Source organism: Myotis brandtii, unplaced genomic scaffold (assembly GCF_000412655.1).
Source record: "Myotis brandtii unplaced genomic scaffold, ASM41265v1 scaffold441, whole genome shotgun sequence".
Lineage (NCBI taxonomy): Eukaryota > Metazoa > Chordata > Mammalia > Chiroptera > Vespertilionidae > Myotis > Myotis brandtii.
The window spans coordinates 1,175,568-1,187,586 of NW_005366873.1; positions in this window are offsets into that span (position 1 = coordinate 1,175,568).

Below are 12,019 nucleotides of genomic sequence, written 5' to 3' on the forward strand. Positions count from 1 at the left end.
TTGGAAGGTCTATGTCATTGTCCCAAGTGAAGTGGCAGATTCTGATTTCCTCCCTTCTGATCACATCCACGTTGTCTTACTGCCTCTCAGTTATTAGTCCTTTGGCTATTATAGCAAATATCACAATCATTGATTTACTAAGAGAGAAAAGATGCTCCATATTTGAGATTTAAAGGAATTGGCCTTTGTAAGTAACTTGGAATTTCCAATACGTTTCGAAACATCTCGTGGACATTTGGTAGTGACGAAGGGGAGAGGAGATGAGCAGGGACGGCTGTCTGTCCTTTCTGTGGTTGAGACTGTAGGGATGAGGGCAGTGGTGGGGCAGGACCAGCCTCAGACGTCCTCACTTTGGCGCGAGGAGTTTTCATTGCAGACCAAGCGGAGTGGCAGGCAGTATCCGCGGAAGGCAGAGGGGTGAGGGCTGCCATCAGCTCCACAGAGTGGCCGCCAAGCTCTCCGCTGGACATGGCTCATTGGTGTGGCTGGGGTTCGGAGGGACTGTAGGAATCAGAGCTACACCCATTTTTGCTGCCGTCTTCCGTTTCCGTGTTTGCAGTGGAGCGCAACAAAGATGTATGTGCTATTGATAAGGGGAGACTGTTCTGCTGCTTCTCTCCCTGCTTCCTGTCGCTCTGCCTGCGATACTACTCGTTGCATCACTCCCTTTATCAGTTTCTCTCATGTGATGTTGCAAAGATTAATGCACCTCGATTTCTTACGTGCGGCCGTTTTTCTGACCTGTATCAGCTACAGGTTTTCCTCTCTCTGAGTTACAGAACTCCCCAGCACTTTATCACACTGAAAAGAGATATTCGATGGCTGAGTTTAGTCATTACTAATTTGGGTGCTAAAAAAAATTGAAATAGAAGCACAACACTTCCTAGAAGTCCTTTTTTTTTGCATTTAAAATAAATGGGCTCCAATTCAATCAATAATTTTTTTCATGAATTAAACAATTTTTGACATCAGTATTTCACATGTGGGAGAGCCATGGTTCAGAGAAGATTTTAAGAAGGTCGACTTGTCCCCACAGTGTATATGTGAAACGCATTACTTTTTAAAAAATATTGAGACCTCATGTGGAGAAGGTGGAGTCAGTTACACCGCTCAGGTATGGCTCATGGTCATCGGTTTAGCAGAGCTGTCCCTTGTTTAATTTATTTATCGAGACATTTTTATCCTCACCTCCCAATCCTATTCCCTTCTCCCATAGGCAGTGATTCTAATACATTTGATATATGTGTTCTTGAATTTATAGTAAAATCAATTCTTAGAACAGTTCTTATATTTAAAGCTATAAATACCAAGTCATTGTGTGTGTGTGTGTGTGTGTGTGTGTGTGTGTTTCAAGGATAAATCAAATTCTTGTTTGGTAACTGATACTGTGAACCTATACTGATCTTATGTGGAAGTATTTCTGATCTTATGTGGAAGTTTAGATCACTTAATGCAACAGCTTCAAGGATTAATCAAATTCTTGTTTGGTAACTGATATTATGAACCTATATGTATTTCTGATCTTATGTGGAAGTTTAGATCACTTAATGCAACAGCATGCCTCATTCTGTGAGGGACTAGGTATACCAGATGAAAAATGGTTAGTCCCACTCCCTTAGGAACACACACTGAGGTGAGTGTGTGCGTGTGTGTGTGTGTATGTGTGTGTGTAGTCATGTACACCTGATAAAGCTCACCATAGAGGGATGATTCATCTGGTGTGGGAGGGTCAACTCGCTGTGACTGGAGACAACAGGAGCAGCTTCCCTTCCGAGGAGGTGGAGTGTGAGTTGGATCTCGGAGGATGAGTGGGGACTTGGCAGGCAGGAGGCTGAGAGATGTGCTTCCCTCTCAGAAGCCATGGAACGCAGGGGGCTGTGGGCAGGAAGGAGCCTGAGACGTGGTGGGGGCGATCGGAGATTGGCAGTGAGGAGGGAAAGAAGGCTGGGGAAGATGAAGGGACGATGTAGGAAGCCAGCAATCCTTCACAGCAAAGGCTGCTCCTGAGCAGAGACATGCAGATGCAGAGAAGGGAAGTGCGAGGTCTGTCCGTACACCCAGAAGAACTCAGCCCTGGCTGTTCAGCCGCCCACGATATTCGAGGTGGCATTTTATTGCCAAATGGTACGGTGTGGGTTACATTTCATCCTGGCCCCAGTTCTCATTTAGGTAGAAGCTTGCCCAAAGCCCTCGCCTGGGTTCCCTCCCTTTCCTATGGCAGATTAGGCTCTCTGAGCCCTGTCCTTGGTTTCCTACCCGACACCAGAGCATCCCAGGACCAAGAGCGCCGGCACAGGGAGGCCGAATGCACACAGCCCAGCAGCATGTTTGGCTGTGGCCAGGGGAGGGCGCGAGGCCATGCCCCCAGGGGAAGCGTGCATTCTTCACTCATCATATGTTCACAGGCGCATGACTGGTTCCCTCCGTTCTGGAGAGGAACAAAACAGCTCCCATGCAGAGAGCCCTTTAAAGTGAAAGATGGAATTTAGTGAAATTCATCATCTTACATGGGAAATTAGTCTTCATCCTCTTATGGGAGAAACTTTTCTTTTTCATGAGCCTGTGGTTTCAGGTTCTTCTGGAACTTGATTCACGATTGTTCATTGACATGAGTAGCACTAGTCACTCGATACAATTTGACATTGTGTTGCTCCATTCATAAGACACTGCTTATGAAGGCTTGAACTGTACTTCACCTGCGGCTGCCATTGTCTGAGCAATCACGGGCTTCCAATGTTCTTGGGTAGAAAAAGGAAAAAGGATGAGAGTGCTCAGCATTTCACCCTCGTTAAAGCAACGGTCTCTAAGAATATCACCCATCCATCCATCCGTCCGTCCATCCTTCCCATAGACATCTATTCAGCCTTCCTAGACTTCACAATCAAACGCACATCGTTGAAAATCCAGCTGCCTGTCTCATTACATCTTATAACATCACACTAGAAAGTGACAGCAATGTTGCCGTCACTAGACCAGTACAGTGGGGGTGTTCTCTCTCCAGATGTGCAGCACCAGCCATGCATAACAGCTGTGCCAAAAAGGACCTGTGTTGTGTTCACTTCCCTGAAGGACTTCTTGAGAGGCACCATGGTGACAGTGTGACAAGACTAAAAAGACACCCCTGACCCCACACCATGGACAGAGTGAGCCCCATGTTTCCTGTATGCTCCACTGGGGTGCCCCATCTCTAGCTTTGTCTTCTCCCTTGTAAGAGCTAGGGTGTACTCTTTGTTGCCTTTGTGAACACCTCATGGTCTAGAATACAAATGTCATTGTCCTGTCACAGATGACAGCCTGGGGCCCAAACCAACTCACCTCCCAACTGGAGGGGAAACTGTTTTAAGGGACGGGGAGGAAGGCAGAGAGAAGGAGAGCAATAGAGGGATTGATGCAGATTAAATAACCAACTGGAGGGGAAACTGTTTTAAGGGACAGGGAGGCAGACAGAAGGAGAGCAATAGAGGGATTGATGCAGATTAAATAAGACTATTAAAAGGCAGACATTGGATTTGAGTATAACTTAAGTATGGGCTAGTGTAAATCGAGTTATCACATTTTTCTTTATTGAGAATGGGATAGAACAGTGATGGCGAACCTATGACACGCGTGTCAGAGGTGACACGCGGACTCATTTTTTTGTTGATTTTTCTTTGTTAAATGGCATTTAAATATAAAAAATAAATATCAAAACTATAAATCTTTGTTTTACTATGGTTGCAAATATCAACAAATTTCTATATGTGACACAGCACCAGAGTTAGTTAGGGTTTTTCAAAATGCTGACACGCCGAGCTCAAAAGGTTCGCCATCACTGGGATAGAAGCTGGTGGAGTTGCAATTTATATTAGATATAAAAGGGATTCCACAGTTAAGAAAACACATGCTTTCTTCTCTCCCGTCCCCCTAAGAACATGTAGAAATGCCAACCATTTATCTGAAAATCTCTTGACAGCAAGCAAGAAGACGGTGTGGTGCACAGCGGTTAACTCTTTTGATCTTTCAAACTTCCTCTCTGTTCTTCAGCCAGCTAATATTTATTGAGCCTCCTTCCTATAGTAGCCAGATTTATTTCAGATCCATTCCTGGGCTGATGATGCTAAAGTATTAATTAATGAAGTCATTTAACAAATATCCGTTGAGCACTCAGGGGTGAGGATTGTCATGATTTGCGGGTGGAGAAATATTAAAGGGTGTTAGAGTTTGTGACTGTATGAGGCTGGGGCAAATAGGGGCTGATCGACATTTATTGCTCACTTTTAAATGTCTACTATATTTTACATGTACCATATAAGTCGTCATCCACATGGGATACTTCTGCTAAACCTGGTGGGATACTGAGATAACAGGAGTTCAGTGGGGCTACCCTAGGTGAATTGGGGCGCTGGCCTTCCTAACAAGTAGAGTTTCTAGCTAGCATTCCTTCATCCCAAAAGGTAGGATTTGGGTCAATATCTGAACATCTGCCTGTAGTATTAACTGCATCATATATTATTTACATCAAAATTAAACACTGGACCAGCCAGCATGGCTTAGTTGGTTGAGTGTCGACCTATGAACCAGGAGGTCACGGTTCGATTCCCCATCAGGGCACATGCCTGGGTTGCAGGCTCAATCCCGAGTGTGGGGGTGCAGGAGGCAGCGATCAATGATTCTCTCTCATCATTGATGTTCCTATCCCTCTCTCCCTCTCCCTTCCTCTCTGAAATCAATGAAAAGATATTTTGAAAAAGTACTGGGCTGGCTCTTTCCTCCTCTTCAATCCAGCACATTTCTAGGCTCTTTCCTAGTTGGTGCGCTCAGGTGTAATGGCTGTTGTAGACGAACAGTAACAGTACAAAGTCAAATGAATTTTTGGAATAGTTGTTGCTGTTTTCTTTTGTAACTCACATGATAGTTTCCTTCTATTGGGGTAAATATCTAGAGAAAAACTACTGTGGGAAGGAGCTGTGGAGTGCCTTTCGTACCTCCACAGTCATTTTAATTCGAGGGGCTATATTTCTTCTAGTTAACGTGGTATCGAAGCCGCTTTAAAATGTGTAGCGCAGTAAACCTGTGGTTATTCTTGGACTCACTACCTACTCCATGACTTTCTGCCAATATATTTGAAATTTGTTTCCCCAGCACATTTTATTGAGAAAATTATCTAATATGCATTTACCACTGTACAGAAATTGTCCATATTTTGTTTCATAATTAGTGGGTGGGCAAGACATTATTTAGTAGATGTATTTAGAAAATCCTTTATATTATTGAGCACTGCATTAGCATAAAAATGAAAGCAGGAACTGTGGGTCAAGCACCCAAAATTACTTGCTCAGTGATTAGAGATCATATGATTTGGGCCCTTTGTTAGATAATTATCTTAGGCTCATAAGAGGAAGAGCTCTACATGCATAATTATTGTTATTCACATTTTAATAAATGAAAGTTCTCAGTTTTGTACACTGTGTTCTTTCTCCAGCTCTTTAACATTATTAGATATGAGAATAATAGTGGATGGTACATATGTCGACTATGTTAGACCATTTACAAGTTGTTTGCCTTAAAGAAGATATCCCATAATATGTTGTGCTTACAGCTGTGTCCAAGGTCTTTAGTTGTGCTTTTCTTTCTCGCTTATTGAGAATTCATTTGAAAAACACATCCACACCAGAGGAGCCCCGGAGAACTGAACGGTAACAATGAAGGGAAATGAGGACAGTGAAGTCAGCAGCTATTTCTGGCTTTTAGCTCCAAATGGGAATGAGCAGAAGGAGAGGAGACCCAGAGTCTGGGGGGGCGGGGGGGGGGGGAGCCACAACTTGTAAATGTTACAAAAAATGCAGAAAAGGGGTTGGATGGCGATCTCTCATGGGTTCTAGAGAGATCATTGTTCTGTGTTAAACAAGGGAATCGTTATTTTGATTCATTTAAGCATCCAGGTGAGTAATGAGCATGAGTATCAGTGATGGTTTAGTTTTATCAGCAGCTCCTTAGTTTCTATTTATTGTAGGGGACTCCATTCTCTGGTGAGACACTTTATATAAACTGCGGAACTGTAGTTATGAATGATGTATTCGTTTATTCTGTCATTTAGTCAGTATTAGTTGAACACCTACTAGGTGCTCAAGTTGTTCTAGATTCTGAGGTGAGACAGCCAAATGGTCAAAACAAGAGAAGATGGTGGCTTAGAGCAGAGGGTAGAACAGCAGGTGAGAAGTCACTGGATTCTGGAAATATCTCTAAGGAAGTGCTTGTAGGACTCGCTGATGGGTTGGAAGCTTAGAGGAAAAGAAAAAGGAGATTGTGGAGAACTCCATTTTTTTTAGCAACTGAGAGAATAGCACGTCAATTTCTGGGATGAGGAAGAGTGTAGAAGGAGCAAGTTTGGGGTGTGGGAGAATCAAGCCTTTTGGACATTTAAGTTTGAGATGTCTCTTAGCCACTCTATTATGAAGATATTTATAATGCCCATTTTACAGATAGAGAAAATGAGGCATAGAGAAGTCAAACTTGCCTGAGATCATCTGGCTCATAAGTGGTTGATCAAGGTTTAAATTCAGGTCTTGTTAATGCTGGAGTATGTTTTATCCACCACAAAGCTGCCTCTTCACATTCGGCTGAAACATGTGCCAAGAAAATAATGTATCTGGTTTTCAGTTCTTAATTATTTATAATTTCCCATTATGCGAGATAATTTTCTGCATTTTTAAACATGGCTTATTTGTAAGGGGGAAAAAAGTCCTGTCATCGCATTATCCCAAATTCTACCATTTATCAATATTATCATTGTTAGCATTACAAAAACGCTACTGGAACATGAAGAAGTATATTCCATGATTATGGCATTCATTCATTCATTCATTTGCTCATTCATTCACTCATTCGATGAAACCACAGCGTTCTTGCTATGGGCCAGGCCGGCGGAGGGGGAGGTGAGAGTGCATGGTACTTGTTCCTCTACTCACAGAGCTCCCGGACTGATGAAGGAGAGAGGCCTGTGTGCAGATGTGCAGCGCGTTATGACCTGGTTTGATGGCGGTACATACAAGGTGTTGCAGGAGCACAGAGGAAGGGCCCTGGTCCATCCTGATTGGATGGCTGTGGGGCCAAAGCCAGTGATATTGGAAGGGGGTCTTGAAGACTGAGTTGAATTTGCCAAATGGAGAAGTGGTGGGAAAGTGTTCCAAATACAGGAAACAGCATGCCTTTTAAAACTGAAAAACAAAAAGGTAATCAGCATATTAAATTTGAGAAATAAGACATTTGAAGTTAAACTTAAGATACAAGGACGCTGTGAGGAAAATTTTAAAACTACATGGAGGGACGTGAAAGACTGAAGTCATTGGAGAGACCTGCTATGCTCTTGAGTGATCTGGCACAATATTGTAAAAATGTTCATTTTCTTTAAATATCTCCATAGACGAAGTAAAATTCCAACTAAAATGCCAACGGAATCTTTTCTTAGAGACACGGAGAAATGACACTATTATTCATTCTGTAAAGCAAACGAAATGAAATTCTGAAAAAGAAGTATAATCAGCCTTACCTGGTTTGGCTCACTGGATAGAGAGTCGGCCTGAGGACTGAAGGGTCCCGGGTTCAATTCTGGTCAAGGGCACATGCCTGGGTTGCTGGCTCAATCCCCAGTAAGGGGCATGCAGAAGGCAGCCAATCCATGATTCTCTCTCATCATTGATGTTTCTCTCTCTCTCTTTCCATCTCCCTTCCTCTCTGAAATCAGTAAAATATATATATTTAAAAACACCTCCCCCCCGTTTTTTTTAAAGAAGTGTAGTCAAGGGAGATTAGCCCTATGTAAAACTAAAACACAATATGAAACTGTTTTTGCTGGGGCCTCTGATCACCTCTCCACCGCCCACCTGCCTGGCCACTCGTCTCTCTGAACTGCTTTGGCCAGAGGCTCACAGAGTAACTGATCCCAAGGTGTAATTTAGAAAACTAACCAATTCAAAGCTAAAAAGCTAAAAGCTTATTTTCAAACCTTAGAGCTATAATCTCACTGTCCAGGGAAACTCTTTTGATATAAAAGAGCAATCTATAATAATAAAAGCATAATATGCTAATTAGACCAGATGTCCTTCCGGACGACCTTCCGCACGAAGCTGCGAGAGAAGCCTGGATCCCGGGTGCCAGAGGGAAGCCGGTGCCAGCAGCCGGGGGAAGGAAGGCCTACTCTTGCACAAATTTTGTGCATCGGGCCTCTAGTATAACCATAAAGTTAAATTCAAACAGAACAATTTAAATAATACCGATGCAAAGTGAAAGGTCTCCCTCCCCTGAAGTAACACTATCCTCAGTTTTTTGAGATTCACTTCAAGAAAAAAGTTATGCGCATACAAAGACACGAAAATCAATCCATTTATTACCTATAAAACTACTACCTACCTAACTACTTACTTTAAAAACAAAACAAAACACAACACATTGCTACCCTGGCCATGTGGCTCAGTTGGTTGGAGTGTCATCCCGTACACCAAAAGGTTGCGGGTTCGATCCCCAGTTGGGGCACATCCTGGAAGTGGCCCATCAATATTTCTTTCTCATATTGATGTTTCGCTCTCCCATTCTCTTTCAGAATAAAAAACAAACCAAAAAACATATCCTCGGGTGAGGATTAAAAAACAACAACAAAAGAATCACATTGCCTTTTTTACATACTATTATCTTGAGATCTTTCCATATTAGCACAGACAAATATAGCTTATTTTTTAAGACTGCATAGTGACCAAGCATGAGGTTGCACCGTACCTGATTTAATAGTCCTTTACTGGTCAATACTTTGTTTGCTGCACTAAACATCTTTGTACTGAGATTTTTAGGACGTAGCCATCCGTATTAGACTGTAATTTTCAATGAGGTTTTACTGATGTCTCAGAGAAAATGGTAAGGGAACATGGTCCAGAGAACACTTCAAAGCCCCTCTGTGGGTGGCTTGGCTGGCCCTCTCCTGGCTGCCTCCGGCCTGGCCCCCTCCAGTCTCTGCCCAGCCAGGAACGGCTTATTTCTGCAGCCGGAGAAAATGCTACAGAAGTTTCCTTCATTTATGCCAAGAGATGGACCACTTCTAGACCAGAGGGGGAAAAACATTTTCTCTCACTTCCTCTAAAGCCAACCTCACTGCCTATTACAGGATTAAGTTTCTCTGGATTCATCCATTGTATTTGGGACTAGAGATTAGCAAAATTGTCTGGTGCTGAGATATTTCCCAAAGGCTGGATTATTTATTCTTATTCATGGTTACTTGTTGCCCTCAGTTAAAAAACAAAACCTGAGCCCAGCCGGTGTGTCTCAGTGGTTGAACGTCAACCTAGGAACCAGGAGGTCATGGTTTGATTCCCAGTCAGGGCACAGGCCTGGGTTGCAGGCTCTATCCCAGTAGCGGGTGTGCAGGAGGCAGCTGATCAGTGATTCTCTCTCATCATTGATGTTTCTATTTCTCTCTCCCTCTCCCTTCCTCTCTGAAATCAATAAAAAATATATATTTTTTTAAAAATCTGAAAATTGGTTCTTTTTTAATTGAGTCCAAGTGTCCCTATTCTAAAATAATGAAAATGGCAGCAGGCCCTCCACGGGAGGAGGGGTTGGGTGAGGAGTTGGGAGACTTGGGCTCTATCTTGAGTTCCGCTCTTCCGGCTGTGCGGCCCTGGGTCCCGCTCTTCCGGCTGTGTGACCCTGGGCACACCACACAGCAGACCCTCTTCTGAGAGCCCCATTCCCTATTCCCATCTCTTTCCTGGATGATCTCAGAAGACTCTCCACTTCTCCAAATCCTGAAACTAAAAGTGAATTTCCAGATCAGATGACTCAATGTTACTTAGACTAAATTCCTGTAATGTTGAACTCTTGGCTGGAGTTTCAGCAGCCGGGAGCAGAGATTGGCAGCATTTTATGTAATGTTACTTGGGCAAAGGGGTTGGGAGGATGCTGGCTGCCACCTCAAGTCACAGCGCTAACATTTTAGGCTGTTTATCACTTTTGCTTTTGCAAGATGTGACTCCTGCTTCACTAGGAGGGCTGGTACATTTCCGAGAAATCTGTGATGCCTTGGGTGTGCTCAAGCCAACAAAAATGAAACTCCTTCTTGAGCAGGTTGCTGAATTCCATTTTTAATGACATTTATAACATATTCTGGTTGAGGACCCCAAAGCTGAAACTAGCAGTGGGCCCATTTTGCTCTTAGAAAGGGTCATATGTGATAGTCATTAGGTTTGTTGGTTTAATTTATTTGGAAGCATTGGCTGATAAAGCTCAATGTAAGAACGTCAACTCTAATTTATAAGAGAATTTAAATGCCAACTTTTATATGGAGTCAAAAGAACTAGGAAAATGTCAATATCTTCCCCCTCCCTCCCTTATGTCTCTTCCTGTTGTTTCTGGTAACAAACAAAATATCAAACATTTATTTGGAAAAGAGGACATGCAAACGTGAGAAATGAGGATTATCTACTTGAGTATTCATTCAGAGCAGCACTGGTTTCCCTTATATAGTTCTTTGACTTTGCAGGAAAGTATTAGTAACTGAGAACTTTTTTTTCTCTTCCTTTTTTCTTCTTCTTCTTTTTTGTTAATCCTCACCTGAGGATATTTTTCCATTACTTTTTAGAGTGTGTGAAAGGGAGAGGGAGAGATATAAAGAGAGAAACATCGATGTGAGAGAGACACATCGATTTTAGCCTCCCTCCTGCAACCGAGGTACGTGCCCTTGACTGAAATCAACCCGCTACCCTTCAGTCCTCGGGCCGATGCTGTATCGACTGAGCCAAACTAACTGGGGCTCTTTCTCTTCCTTTTGTTGAAATTGGTAATTAAGTCAGGTTCTCCATCAAGCGCTTCAGTCTTCGGAATCATGATGGCTAAATTATGCAACATCTTTCTCAGGAAGTAAGAAAAGGAAGTATTGATAGGTAAGCCAGAGGAAAGGCCCTGGCACACCCATGGGTTGTTTTTACGTTGAACACAATGATTTCTACTTTTGTATTACCCACTGCAGAATAAAATATTCTCCATGGAATCGATGTTGGCATGCTAAATGTCATCTACAAAATACGACTTTAATGCATGTTAGGATAACATTTTTTTGAAAAATCATTTCACTATCTTATTGACTGGGTCACATAAAAGGGATGACAGTTAGTGGAAATTTATTTCATTAATAGAATGTTAGAGGACAGATGTTTTATAGGAGATTGTTGTCATATGTAATGCACTTTAAAATTTAGTAGCGTGCTTATGGAGGTTATGAATATATCTACCCTCCGGTTTGTTCAAAGTGTTATCAACAACATTTCTACTTCCCCAAGCTGTCTCTTCTCAAATTTATTTCCTAGTCTTTCTCTGGGTTTTGTATTCTGCTTAAACTAGATTATACATATATGTGCTCTTATTATGAATACATTGGAATTTACTTCTCTAGAGTAATATTGTTAATGATTTCATAAAGTTATGACCAATGACAAAGACCCTGGTGGAGGTAATTTGACAGGCTTGACTGTATTTGGGGAGCAGTATTCATGGATACTGTTACCTACCTGAGTAGTAGGAACAAGATCTTAGTCAAATCTCAGGCAATAAATATTTATTGTCTTAAGAGCAGCAGCTACAGCAGTGCCCAAACAGATTTTAAAAAATGCTTGCCGCCCTGGCTGGTTTGGCTCAGTGGATAGAGCGTCGGCCTGAGGACCAAAGGGTCCTGAGTTCGATTCCAGTCAAGGGCACATACCTTGGTGGCAAGCTTCTCCCCGGCCTGGGCCCTGGTCAGGGTGTGTGCAGGAGGCAACCAGTTGATGTGTTTCTCTCACATCGATGTTTCTCTCTGTCTTTCCCTCTCTCTTCCACTCTCTCTAAAAGTCAATGGAAAAATATTCTCGGGTGTGGATTAAAAAAAAAAAGGAGGAGAGAAAACAAGTCATATCTGGAGCGAGGAAATTCTTGTCGGAGGGAACAGCCGTTCCAATCCTGAGTCAGGAATATGGTTGGATGAGGCACAATGAGGCTAAGAGGGAGGGTCAGAGGGAGG